We start from the raw sequence: 13,175 nt of genomic DNA, 5'->3' as shown, positions 1-13,175 counted from the left end.
TTCAAAATTAGAGGGTATTTGATAAAATAATTGGGTGACAGAACCTTCCTCTGTGTGTAGATAAAAATCAAAAATGGCATGTTCTAATATTCTTTTGACAATTTAATTACCAGTTTATGAGTTCTAAAAGGGTTTGTCAATTAGGATAATGTGTGAATGTTATGTCAGCCTGAAGAATTTGACATTCAGACATGTACATAAATTAGGTTAGCTATTCCTGGACTTTTAAGATTGAGAAGAACAGAGATGGGCATTTTTCTTCACTGGTCATTTCCTTGCACATCAGGAGTACATCTCTCTGTGGTTACTGTGCTTAAGAAGAGCAGTCTGCCCCTTCTAAACACCCTCGCAGTTCACTTTGTGGCTTGGAATGGCTCATTTTTTAGTGAACAGTGTGTTTCTTTTTGATCTGTTTTAAGCTTCACCTCCTAGAAGTTGACAAGCTATAACATTAACACATGAACTGGGAAAAACATTTTTCTTAACACAGTTTGCTTATTCATAAAAAAAAAGAGGCAAGAGAGCTCCATAGCTAATAGCTACTACTGCTTTTTTCTTGTTTTACTGCTGACTTCTTATCTATTTGCTTTTCTGTGGTTTTGTACTAAAGGTGCAGGAATACATTATCCTACTATGAAAGCACCTGAATTGCTTTATTATTCTTGTTTTTAAAATCAAACTCAATTGTCAGTGATCTACTGTTCCATTATACACAAAAATCATTACTAGCACAGATCATTATGAGTCTTCACAAAGGTCTATGGGAAGGAAAGTGTTATGGTGTGAGATCAGCTATTAAAACTGAAAAATCAGGTGGGCCAGGAATATAGAGGCTCCCCTGAAGTTTAACAATACTGAAAATTTTAAAGTACGTCAGTTACCTCTTCAGTCAGACTTACCTGCCTTGGTAGCCTGTGTAATAGAAAATGTTCAAAATATGGACTTGTAATACAATTATAAATGTAGGTGCAAAACTTGCAGCTTATCTTTTTGAAGTATTTGTGTCCAAAGCTTGTTTATATTACATTTCAATGTTAAATTAACTTTCTGCTCTATTAGTTTAAGAGAGCCCTCCCCACAGCCACACCATTCATTGAGGGTGCATCAAGACAATCAGGTAAGTATTTAGAGAAGAAAAATAAACACACTACGGTGATGAAAGAAGTAATATTGTTTCATTTTTTCAGTAAACAAAGGGTTTAATAATTAATAGTTTATGCTAAGATAATCGAGGACTGTCCATGTTGATTCTTCTGTGGTTTTTTCTTCTCCTATGATTTTAAACTGTTTAAAATCTGGACACAGGGATATGGCATGGGACTACAGTTAGTGTATCGCTGCTTATTGGGTTTAGACACTTGTATTAGCTTATGTAGTGCCTGTGTAGGTAAAAGAAAGTTGATTTAGTGACTGCAGAAAAGCTCTGAAATACCCACTATTTCTAGATTTCTATTTTTTTTTCCTTGCACCAAGTCTCCATGCAAAAGCACATATATTAACTGGCTGTATAAATGCCTTGTTTGCCCTTTTTGTCAGTGGGTTGATGGCTTTGTTTCTGCAGAATGACTGTTTTGTTTAGTATCTGCCTATTTTCAGGATTTTGGAAACCAACTGGTTTTGAGGATATTTGTATAAAATGTACAGCACAATCTAAACATCACATCCCTTATCTTCCTGATTAAAAAGAAGGGATGGTCTGTAGTTTAGTATGATGTCCATTCACAGTTATACATTTAGAAATATTTTCCTGTTTTCCTTTGGTCAGTATTTTTACTTTTCTTATTTATGTCCTCTGTCTGGCAACAAAAAGCAGTCTCACACCCTGTGGACTACTGGAATGCTCTGAGTCCATTATGGTCCCAGATTGAGAGAGGATGGATTGACAGCTGAAAGTATTAATAGAATAATAATAATTTAAAAATCTGAAGACTGAAGCTTCTGGAAAGTATGTTTGCTCAGAAGAGGCGCAGGGCTTGAGTCTTACTCTGCTCTTAATCTATACTGCATGAGAACTATTGAAGAAACATAAAACTTTACCAAAATAATATTGATGGATAAAGCTTTCTATTTAGGAAAAACATGAGAGGAAACAAATTAAAAGGCACATATTTCTTAGACCCATTAGTGTGCTGGTGGAAAACGTCTGTGGATTATTCACAATTGCATTGTGGTAATCTGGGAATAGAATTGAACATTTTGCTCCCCATAAGTATTTTCTATGGCTAGAGAGGGAGTTCATATTGTGACTGACTTTATTCGAGTTAAAACAAATGAAAACAAAGTCTTTATAGACTGGATTTCTCAGTGTATTTTATAAACTGCTTCTATTTTGTTCACTACTGAATTTTAAGAATGCATTTTAAAGAATGTATTTTCAATGAATTTTGAAATGTATTTTAAAGAGACTCTAGACTTGTTGGTATTCATAGTAGACACATCTAAACATAATTAATCTCCTTTTGGCAAGTACTGTATTTTTTAGTTGAGTTAAAGATACTCTTTGCTATAGAGCCTTAGGGATTACACCTGAATTTCATTAAGGAAGTCTAAATAATATCCAGAGGAATCTCCCCATGTAGAATTGCTCTGGACTGGTTAGGACAAGATGGGATGCAGCTCTCTCCCCAGCCCCCAAAACAGTTGTATTGTTTGCTTTTTGTAAGAATAAAATTGTATTGAGATGAACAGGATATTGTCTGTGAATAATTCAGAGAGTGAAGACAGATCTATTGTGCTGGAGTTTCATTTTCAAGGCACAATATGTTTCATAAGCATTTTTTAAATAAAATTGTCAGATTTTAACTGAATACAAACAGTTGATGTACAATACAAGATGTTGGGAAATAAATTAGTTATAAGAACATCACTTAAAGCCTAGCCTGCCTAGGTGACTGAAAATTCATGGGTATTATTCACTATTCATATTATGTCCATTTTTCTTCTGTAGGAGAACTTTGAAACTGTAGATTCATCCACACAGATTATTTGTTTATGAATAGGGTAAAGATTTGAAAATACTTAAGTCTTCTATCCCATGCTAGTTTTGGTTTTTCTTTTCTTTTTATTTAGGGGCAAAGAGTCATGATCATTTTCGTTTTTTCTTTTTCTCCTAAACCTACTGCTGTGCATAACAGAGCCCACTCTAAGAACTGAGTTATGTATGACAGGTGGTAAGAGTATTACCTGTGCTTTATGTACTACCAAACTGGGAACATTAAGAGGAGATTTTTTTCTTATCTGAAACAAAAGGCTTGACACAGATTTTGAGATATTTGTTATCAATATTAAGTCCTGCATTTTTGCTTTGTGCCATATAGAATTGCTCTCCTGGCATTTTACATTTTGAATTTAGAGAGTTACCAAAGTCCATTAGATTAATCTATTGGACCCTGTTGACAATCAGTCCAATGCTTGAGTTATTGTAATATATTGTTTCTCACAATCCATTTCTGCACAGTAAAGAACTTTTGTCTTTGTCAGTTTCCTCATGAGATTTGAGTAATGAAACTGCTCAAGCTCACTCACCAGGCATTAAAGTAGCTGGATTTGAAACTTCTAAACAAATTTCTTTTCTGGGAACACTTACGGTGTTTGTCAATTTGTTAAAGTTTGGACTAGACACAACTCCACGATGATAGTTGTGCAAATGTATTCCTGCAGGCGAGACCTTTAAAAGTTTACAGAATAATTCCGGTTCTGTTTAAGGTTCTAACTAGGTCAGTTCAAGGCTTATATAGAGAAAACATTTCTTAAAAATTACAGCTTTCTGATGGCTTGGCCAACTGTTCCAGACTCTCGTGCTGCAATGAATTTTCTATCATTAAACTGATTGCTTCTGTAACTAAATGGATTTCTTTTCTCCCTCTGAATTAAAATGCCTTGCAAAAGTATGACACATAATGAAAGTTTGTGATGAAGGGCTCTGTATATAAAGTGAGATAGTGATAGTGTCCTGAAAATTTAGGTGAACCCTGTTTATGTCTTGTACTGAGCATGATGTTTCAGAGTTATGAGGATCTCTATACAATTAGTTATTCTAAGTAGTAATCTTGATAAAGAGATTTATTACCAGTAGAACAGGTTCATGTTAGGAGGTCCTCACATTTAAAACTTCTGGCAGTTAAAAAAATGTCTTATTAGAGTTGTAGAACTGGGATTTTACAAGATGAAGGCTTACAAGGGTTTTGCAGGCTGATAACTGACTATTATAAGGGAGTTTTACTCCTGTTTTGTCATGCAGACGGTGTCTGAATTTTTCAGGGGAAGTGAAAATTTGTTGTGCTATTGGTACTCCTTTCAATATTAATGCTTCCTGCTTCGAAAGGATTTTTTTTTTACTTGCAGCAACTTCCTTTCCTGAAAAAGAAAGGTAGAAAGTGGGGGGGGGGGGGGGGGGGGGTACGTCTTTTGCTAGCTCCTTGAAAAGGTTTGGAGAGTTGAGCAAGTTATAAACCGTTGAAAATTGTCATAATCTGTCTAGCTTTTCCTTTGTACAGGGTGTTCCTGGATTCCTGCCAAAATCACTAAGCATTATTAGCACAACACTTGAACCATCTTAGTGTCTTGCGTCAGTATGACACACATAATTTAAACTCCAGACAGGACGCAGATAAAATAGTGGTGGCTGCGGCTGCAGCTGCTTTCCTCCCTCTAAACACCCTTTGGCCCAGACAAAGGTGTCCTGGGGCAGGTAATCAGAAAAGCATGAGATCAGGTGTCATGTCTGCTGGCTGATGTTAATAATCTGTGTTCTCCTAATCACTCTTTTCTGAGGAAAGAATTCTGACCTACCCAAGGCTACTTGCTGTGAATCCTCACCAGCATCCTTCTTCTTCTTCAGGTACCTAAACACACTGGCCCTTAAACCAGGAATAAAACCCCAAAACAGGGGGTTCTCATTTTCTTTTGCTCCATGAATGTTCCCACTGTAATTAACTACCTTATGGTAATGGTGAATTCCAGTGCAAGAAAATTAAAATTGAGAGCTTCTCTCTTTCTAATTGGAAGATACAAAAGCAGATCTCTGCTTTTGTCACACAGCGTCATGCAAATTGCATAGGTTATGCTTTCTTCATTAGGTCTAACCTGCACATAGAGATGGAGAACTCATTCTCCAGAGGCTGCCTGGAATCACAGAAACAACTTTACAGAAAATGGGGCCCTCCTGATGAATGTAATTATTTTTGCATTTTAATGGCAGTTGAGAGGACAAAATTCAATCAGTATAAGCAGGTCTTCCCCCCCCCCATTTTACTTGCTTCTGAGTACTTGCTTTTATAACACTATTGAAATTTCAGGAGCAGAGGATGGTAATTGGTCTGGAATTACTTTGTTAATATGTGAAGGGACTTAACTTCTAAGACTTGGCTTTTAGATGAAGAGTTCTAATCTTGTTTTAAATGAGACAGAGACAGTATTCTGGCAACTTGTTTGATGCACAATCTGTAGATATGAACTGCAAAGGAGTAATGTTCAAACCAGCTTAGACCCAGAAATAGCAATGGACTCTTGGAAAGATTTTTTGGATTAGAGGAAGAATAAGCCAGGTGGTGTCACTGCTGACTAATAAGAGTGTGTTCTTTAACAGGGGACATGCTAGTTGTCTAGTTTGGGTTTCCGTTCTTGAACTTGGTGTATGTTTCTCTCACCTACATATACATTAAAATCTATAGTCCAGATGAAAAGCTTTAGTGTCTGGAAGGCTGGATGCAAGAGGAGAAAGCTTCAATGATTAGATTTGAGAGAACTGCTGTGGTAGTCTTCTGCACTTTTGTGACCAGGTTGATAGTGTAGAGAAAAAGCTGTTAGAAAAATCTAGAAGCCTTTAAGTGTTTGGGTGGGAAAGAGGGGAGCAAGAGAACAAAGCTGGACTGTAAAACAGCTAGACATAAAATATGTCTATTTCTAACAAAATGTAAATGAGTGGATGAGGGTGAAGAGAACGAATAAACAGCAGATGGAAATCATGCAGACTGTAGAGTCCAAAAAAATAATCACTTTGTCATGGTGTATGACTGCATGTATCTTTTTTCAAGGCTTCCCACGTCTTGCCTTTGAGCATCTTCTTTAACCAGGTCATGAACAGCCTTTTGATGATGTCCAGAAGAGTTTTGTTTTCTGCAGTGCCCTGCTTGTTGTCATGTTGAGAACATTTTTTTAATAAATGGTCTTACATATTTTGGTCTTACCATCCTCTGAGACTGAGTAATTGATTTCCAGCAGACCTGCTTTTTGTGTGCTCAAACTTAGTTTAGCATGTTCCAAAACAACAGGGATTTGCCAATGTTTAAAATTGTTTATGGATATAGGAAAACAATTATTGTGTTGCATCTTTAATGTATGTTGCAATATATTAAATTATATATGTGAAATACAAGTAATTATTGTAATTCCATATTAAAGGATTTAAACTTTCAAGTGAAATAAAATCATCTTTTATTGCAATGTTGATAATGCTAGCAGATAAGGATAGGACAGGGTTATTACATGGGAAATGAATATATTCTATTACTTTGGCTGGAGTGGGCTGGCTGGCAAAGTTGGCTGCTTTTGAAAAGAGAGAGACATCTTACTTACCTATTTTGTAGTTTCTCATTTGACAAAGTGTGAAATTACATTTTATTTCTTTCGCTTTCCCTTTGGGGTCTCGAGTTTGCTGTTTTCTGTCTTAAAGTTACTGGAAGCCTTTCTCTTGATGGATGTATCTACACAGTTGCACATGTTTTCTATCATCACAGAACAGGTTTAATGCACCATTTTACATTTTGGATTAGCCGTGCAACTGCTATATCAGAATAGGTACTTTTCTGTTATAAAGATGAGGAAAAAGAGCAATTTCAAATTGAGTTCTAAAGATTAGGTGCTTCTGGAGTTCTAAATGCGTAATTTCCTAGATTGAAACAGCAAATTTCAATGTTTGTTGTTTAAAAAGAACACAGCTAGGGAACTTCCTTTTTAATTTGAATGGAAAATGTCCTTGTACAATGGAAAAATATTAGTGACAACTTTCAGGGTATGACAAAGGAATGTTCAGAGTTCACATTTTCTATACAAATGCTTGATGAAAAACTGTTTAAATACACAAAGCTTTCTATGGATGAGAGGTATATTGGAATTTAGAGAACTTGGGATAAAGAATACCTGTGTTTACCCACAAAATTGTTTACAAAAGACTGAAGCATTGTGGTGGATGATGTAACATTAGGAACTATGCCAAGAAAGGTATCACGTAAGGCTTGCCTACATGAAGAACTAGCCCAAAATATCTGTCAAGGAATAGCTCTTCTACAGTAGCTCTCTGAGAGGATTTTAAGAGTGTCTTTTTTAAGCCATTTTGAAAGTGGATTTAGCTAAACCACAGGAAAGTTTTTAGTAAAAGTCTGTGGGGGAGTTGAACAGAATAGATGTAGTACTTCTGCGTTTACAGAATGCCCTCTCCACAGAGATTTGTCTTTGCAGCAATTTTGACCATTTCTAGGAGAATTTTCCTTTTGGGTTCATGACAGCATACAGCTTCAGAAAACCTTGTAAGTATATTTATGAAATAATAAGCATAATAATAATAGGGCTCTTAAAAATGAATATAACAATGCTGGTCATGAGCAGTTAAATATGCTATATAAACATTGATTATATATTTCTGTCTTGATAGCAGAAATCAATTCAACCTGTACAACTTTCAAGATCATAAAACTCCTGTACTTTTGGCACAGAAAAGGCCAGAACTTTTCCAAACAAGCCAGATGGAAAGTCAGGTTCTGGAATCCTTCAGCTTTTAAGGCTGGATGTGAATAACAAAGCAAAACACAGATCATGGATGTGGTCAGAAAGTCTAATATATGTTAGCAACAGCCCAGGAAAAAATTTTGTTGCATGTTTAATGCTCAGAAAGGTGGTGCTTAGCAATGTTTCACCAGAAGAACTGAAACAGAATGGCATGCAATTAAAATTATCATCCTTGTCACAATGATCTCAACAGATTCTTCTAATATTAAAATATGTAATTTTGTAAGTGCTTCCAAAGTAATGTTTGTCACTCTAATCAGAGGCCTTGTTATGAAGATATATTATTCTAATTTTGCATTTTAACAACAAGAATAAATAAGTTTATAGTAAAATTCCCATGTTTAAATCTTCCAGCTATATATACTATACTGAAGTTTAAGATACTATTCACAAACAGAAGATGATATAATTTGTTATGAATCCTTTTAGAGAAAGTGGGTTAAATGCATTCTCTGTGTGAAAGAACTTTCTTTGTAATCCACTGAGTCATTCACACTCTGTTCTCATGCTTTTCTCTGTTTCAAATGGGGTATTGCTGCCTCTTCCACCAGAGACAAGCTTGTACTGTAAGAGTTCAACACAGAGTACTGTGGAGTTTCTCAATGGAATGATGGGCCTTTCTAATGTTGTTTAGGTTCTCACCTCCTCGGGAAAGGTACAGCCCCTTGCCTGTATGTGTGTAGTGTGTTAAAAGTATTGTTGTGTCAGAAACGGGGAAAACTTGGTAGGTGTTGGTGTTTGCAGTGTGTGACCTGCCCTGGCTGAAGCACACAGCGGCTCCTGAGGGCCCTGCAGCTGTTTGTGGCACAGGCAGCTGGGTCTGTCAAGCTGCATCTATGTGGAAACTCCTCAGCTGCAGAGAGCCAACCATTGGTCTTGCTTGCCTTTTACATGGTAAAATATTTAGCCTCTGGTTTTGTTTGCGAAATTGTTTTGGTAAATGTATCACTTGTATCTAAGAGCAAGTCTTAGCAGTAGGACAGGAATAGCTATTCATGACTGGGAAATTGTCAAAGAACAAAGCTTAGTAAGAGCCAAAATAATAAAGAAATTGATCCCACTCCTCCACCAGTTCAGTCTGCACATATTATCTGAATGTGGTGTCAAAACAGCATGGCCAGTTATAATAGATTAAAACTGCTTTTTGTCTTTTTTTTTTTTTTCTTGAAAGACCAAACTTTTCTGTTACTGTGTTTGTGACTTTGCTTCAAGGACATAGGGCTAGACTTTACGGTTTGTTTAGCTATGAAGGGATGACAGACTAGGGGGGTGGTAAGGGGAGCTTAGTTTTGGAATGTAAATACATGTAGAGCTCTTCTCCTTTTGTTTAGCATCTCTTTAAACTAAGACAAAAAAAATCAGTGAATGAATGAATAGCAGCATGGTGAAATACCTAAATGTTTGAGTTAAAATTTTTGGATGTTTGAAATCCTATTTGGATCCTTTTCCCAGATCGCCGTGCATTCATATGCACTCAGCAGGAAACTTCATGGAGATGCACATTTGGGCAGAAGGTCTTTGGCGGTGCCTTTTTCTTAACTTGCGTCTTTTCTTCTTTTGAAGAAAGTAATGGCTTAAGTCTGACTGAAGAACAATCTTTTTTGTATGTTTCTTATAAGAATTTACTTATGGTTCACAGATTTTACCCACCATCTATGTCTGCAGTCCTTTGGATTTAAAACAGCATATATCCCTCTGCAGACAACAGGAAACGCCAAATTAAAGACTTAATGACATACTGCTGAAAGAAGACAAAAGGTGACAAATTATAAAACAGCCAGCTAAACTTTTAAAGAAAACGCTGGAAAAAATCCCACATTCAAACAGCTTGAAAAGGATACGGATATTGTTACACTTGCAGACATGTTAATAGAAATTCAACTGAATCATGCTGAATATTAACTTAAACATTTAAAAAGAAGAGGTTTCAAAAAATAGTATTTTCCTAGAACAATGAAAACAGCTTCTGGGTTATTTTTTAAAAGTGAATAATATGTTTGAACCTTGTTACTGGATGTCTCAACCAGAGACACCATTTTTGCAATTGTGGAACCAGTGAATATGACTTCTATCCTTTAAAAATTATTAACCTCTGTTGCTGATGTAAGTGCAGTTGTGTTCATTTCCCCTGCAATTATGGCTTGGCTGTGTTCTCCAGACTGGCAGCCTCTAGCTTGATTTACTATGGATGGAACGTCCTTTGATCTCCTGTTGAGTTCTGGAGAGATGATAGAAAAGGAGCAAGATAAGTGAAAAAGAGAAGGGAGGGAGAAATATACAGATGAAAAAGCAATGTTACAGACCTTTCCTCTCTGATCCTGGGGACCGTAATCTTCTAATTTATTTAATAATTTTAATATTAACATTCTTTGATGGTAAACATTTTATGTTTTAGTATCCTTGATGCCATGAACTTAATTTCGGAGTGTAGCACTTAGTAAATTAACAGGAGATGCTACTTTTGGTCAGGAAATGGCAAAAATGTGAATAATTTTCAACTGATAGTTTTGAGAACAGTTGAGTTGTATTTACGTTAACTACTGCTCCCAGTTTACCCTAAAGATTTGTACTTAAAGGATTACCAACTCAGTAGCTTACTCATACAAACCTGAAGTCAGATCAGAGGGAATCTGTCAGTAACTTCACAGTAAACAATCACCATGATAAGACTCTTGTAAATCTTTTTATTCATAGGCTCTTATGTTTTTATATTTCTGTCACTGCCTTTGTAATATTTTGAAGTACACAGGACCCATACATGGTACCCATTTGACTGATAAATGCTGTTGATGCATTGAGGGGTTTTGTTCAGTGGGTGGTTGGTTTTGGTTTTTGTTGGTTTTTGCGGGGGCATGGGGAAGGGGGGGAGGGGCATTTGGTTGGTTTGGTTACAGGGGGTTTTTGTTGGGGTTATTTTAGAGGTTGGAAAAAAAAGAGATTGATTGGTTGGGGATTCCTCATGGAATCCAGTTGCATATTAAGAGAGAGAGCTCTTTATTCATTACTTCAGTTCTCATGAAAATAAAATGTTTAAATTTGAGTGTTTGCAGGCCTATGTGAAGTGTTCTCTGTTTATGATGATAAATTCAATTGCTCACCTAACACTTAAACAAGCATCTTCATCCTCTGTGTATGCTTCAAAAGAAGTTTGCCATATATATTTTGTATTTCGAAAGATATATAAGATCCAGTTATCTGTCACTGTGCTGAGAAGATTCTGACCAGCTTTATCTTGTTTTTGGAATTTGTCTGCATCCATCTGCTCTTTTTGTTGTTACACATGCATTCTAAGCACTGAGGCTGAGCCTCTGTTCTCTATGTGCAGTATCTATTGCAATGGGTGCAAGTCAACAGCTGTGCATCATGCATTGCAGTAAATCTGAGTAATTAACATGTGTGTGTGAGAGATGAGCTATTGTCATTGTCAATGTGCAACACTAAAAAACACTGTGAGATGGGTGAAAGAGAGGAGGCCCACCAAGTTATTTTTTATTCTTGATAGTGTGAGAGGCTGATTTAATTTCCTTGGCTTAAGGCTAAACTGAAACATTTACCCCATCTCTTTCCATACAAAAAATAAATTTGCCATTGCAAAAGCACTCCTTTTTTGAATGCTTCAGCAGTTAAAAATTTGATTAATTTTTAGTTGGGCTTGCTTTTCTAAAAGTGGTATAAGTCCGTTTGATGTTTGTCTTTTAATACACTGCTTCTCAAAATGTTTTTAAGCTGAAGTGCTACTTAATCTTTAAAAAAAATATGAATAGTCAAACTCAAATCATAGTACTTTCTTGATAGTCTATGCTCTCAAGGGTATTATTCAAGCTAGTTTTGAAGAACTGAACAGCCACACTGTATTTATGTGTATCATAGGAGAAATACACATTTGTAAACTCTCTTGGGCTGCAACTGAGTTCTAATATATGTCTGTACAGCACATCATGGAGTGGGGCCCCAGTTTCTAGTGGGGTTTGTAGATTCTACCATGATAAAAAATAATAAAGGAGAATCTTCTTGTAAAGATAATTTATCCTCAGGGTGTTGCCTTTTTGTGCATGCACGTGTGTATATATATATTTATATGGATACACACACAAACTTAGCTATTGAGTTATTAGCAGTTAAGCCAGAATGTTTGGTTTAATACCTACAAAACCATTAGTTTCTCATTTGAAATAAAGGAATGCTAAAAATTATAAAAAATATTCCAAATCTAATTTACAAAAGAGGAAAAGTAAAAATTAGTATAGAAACTATTTTTTATAATTATTTGTTTCTGTTATTCATATGATGGAAAATAATAATTCAGATATTTCCTAGTGATTTTCAGTATCTGGTAGAATTTGAGCAGTACTTGAAGTATGATAATATTGCAGAATGAATGAATAATCATGAACAGTATTTAGCAAGTGAATTTTAAGTTTTAAAAGTAGCCACTCTTATCAAGTCCTGCCAGAAAGCAAAAACAAAGATGAGAAAAATCAGTCATCTCAGATAAATCTGTCGCTAGCTAGAGCAAAGGAAGTTTCCTGATGGGATTACTACCTTCTGACAGAACAAGGAAAGGGCCATTAATCCCGCAAGAGGGAGACAGTGATTGTGACTGCTGTTGAGGGGCTTGGCTGGCATGGCATGGAAGCAGCAAAAGAGTAATAGGATTAGAGTTGTTCCTTCTTTAGGACTTTCCACCTTTCCATTTGTGGTTAGAAGAAGAAGAGAGCCAGCTGTTAGCTCACCTGGGTCTTTCAGAAGCCTCTGGCTCCTAAAATTATACTTAATGGGTGTGGACATCTTTTTGTTACATTTAGGTGCAAGCAAACAGAAGTAGTTTGTAGGTTCTGCTAAAAAACAAATAATAGTTACGCCCAAAGCTAATTTTGTGTTAAAGGAAAGTACATACTTTCTGAGCAAGTTCAGGTATAATATTCCAACCATACAAGCATAAAATTAGCTCTCTTTACAGCTATAGTCTCTCTTGATGCAAATATTATTTTAATCTTGGCTTAGGCTCTGTGGAGACAGCATAGTAGTTAGTCCTAAAAACTGTCCTGTGTTTATGCCGAGAAGCTGCCTGCCCAGTGTATTACAGCCATGACTTCAAAAGTCAATTCGCAGGAACGGGAAACAGTGGTTTTTCTCCTGTGCCACTTCAGCCTTGGGTCTGAACTGCAGAGCTGCCAAAATTGCTAGTCATCATGGTAGTGTGAATCAAGGGGTTTGTTTATTACTGAGAATGCCAGCAATTCTAGAAATTAAGCAAGACAGTCAACCAAATTTGCACAGGCTATCAAACTATCAACTTGATGCCATCAAAGGGCATCAACTTTTAGTAAGATATAGTCAAAATTATCTTCTGCAGAAAATCCCCAAAGGCATTGAAAGAATGATGCTGT

At 36.1% G+C, this 13,175-nt stretch overlaps 1 protein-coding gene across 9 annotated transcripts in view; it reads left to right on the top strand.

The window, feature by feature from the left end:
• Positions 1 to 13,175, top strand: part of ARL15 (ARF like GTPase 15) — a 224,384-nt gene that overhangs the window by 134,258 nt on the left and 76,951 nt on the right. The window contains exon 6 of one of the 9 annotated variants that reach the window (XM_085567936.1): positions 1 to 13,175. This exon is cut by the window's left edge and continues 32,408 nt beyond it; it is cut by the window's right edge and continues 41,147 nt beyond it. The exons of the other annotated variants lie outside the window; for them this stretch is intronic. The gene's annotated coding sequence lies outside the window, so the exon portion shown is untranslated. 9 annotated transcript variants of the gene reach the window in all.

The sequence above is a fragment of the Lonchura striata genome, chromosome Z, assembly GCF_050655825.1.
Source record: "Lonchura striata isolate lonStrDom1 chromosome Z, ASM5065582v1, whole genome shotgun sequence".
Lineage (NCBI taxonomy): Eukaryota > Metazoa > Chordata > Aves > Passeriformes > Estrildidae > Lonchura > Lonchura striata.
Note: the sequence above shows the minus strand (reverse complement) of the source record. Positions and strands in the feature narration are given on the sequence as shown.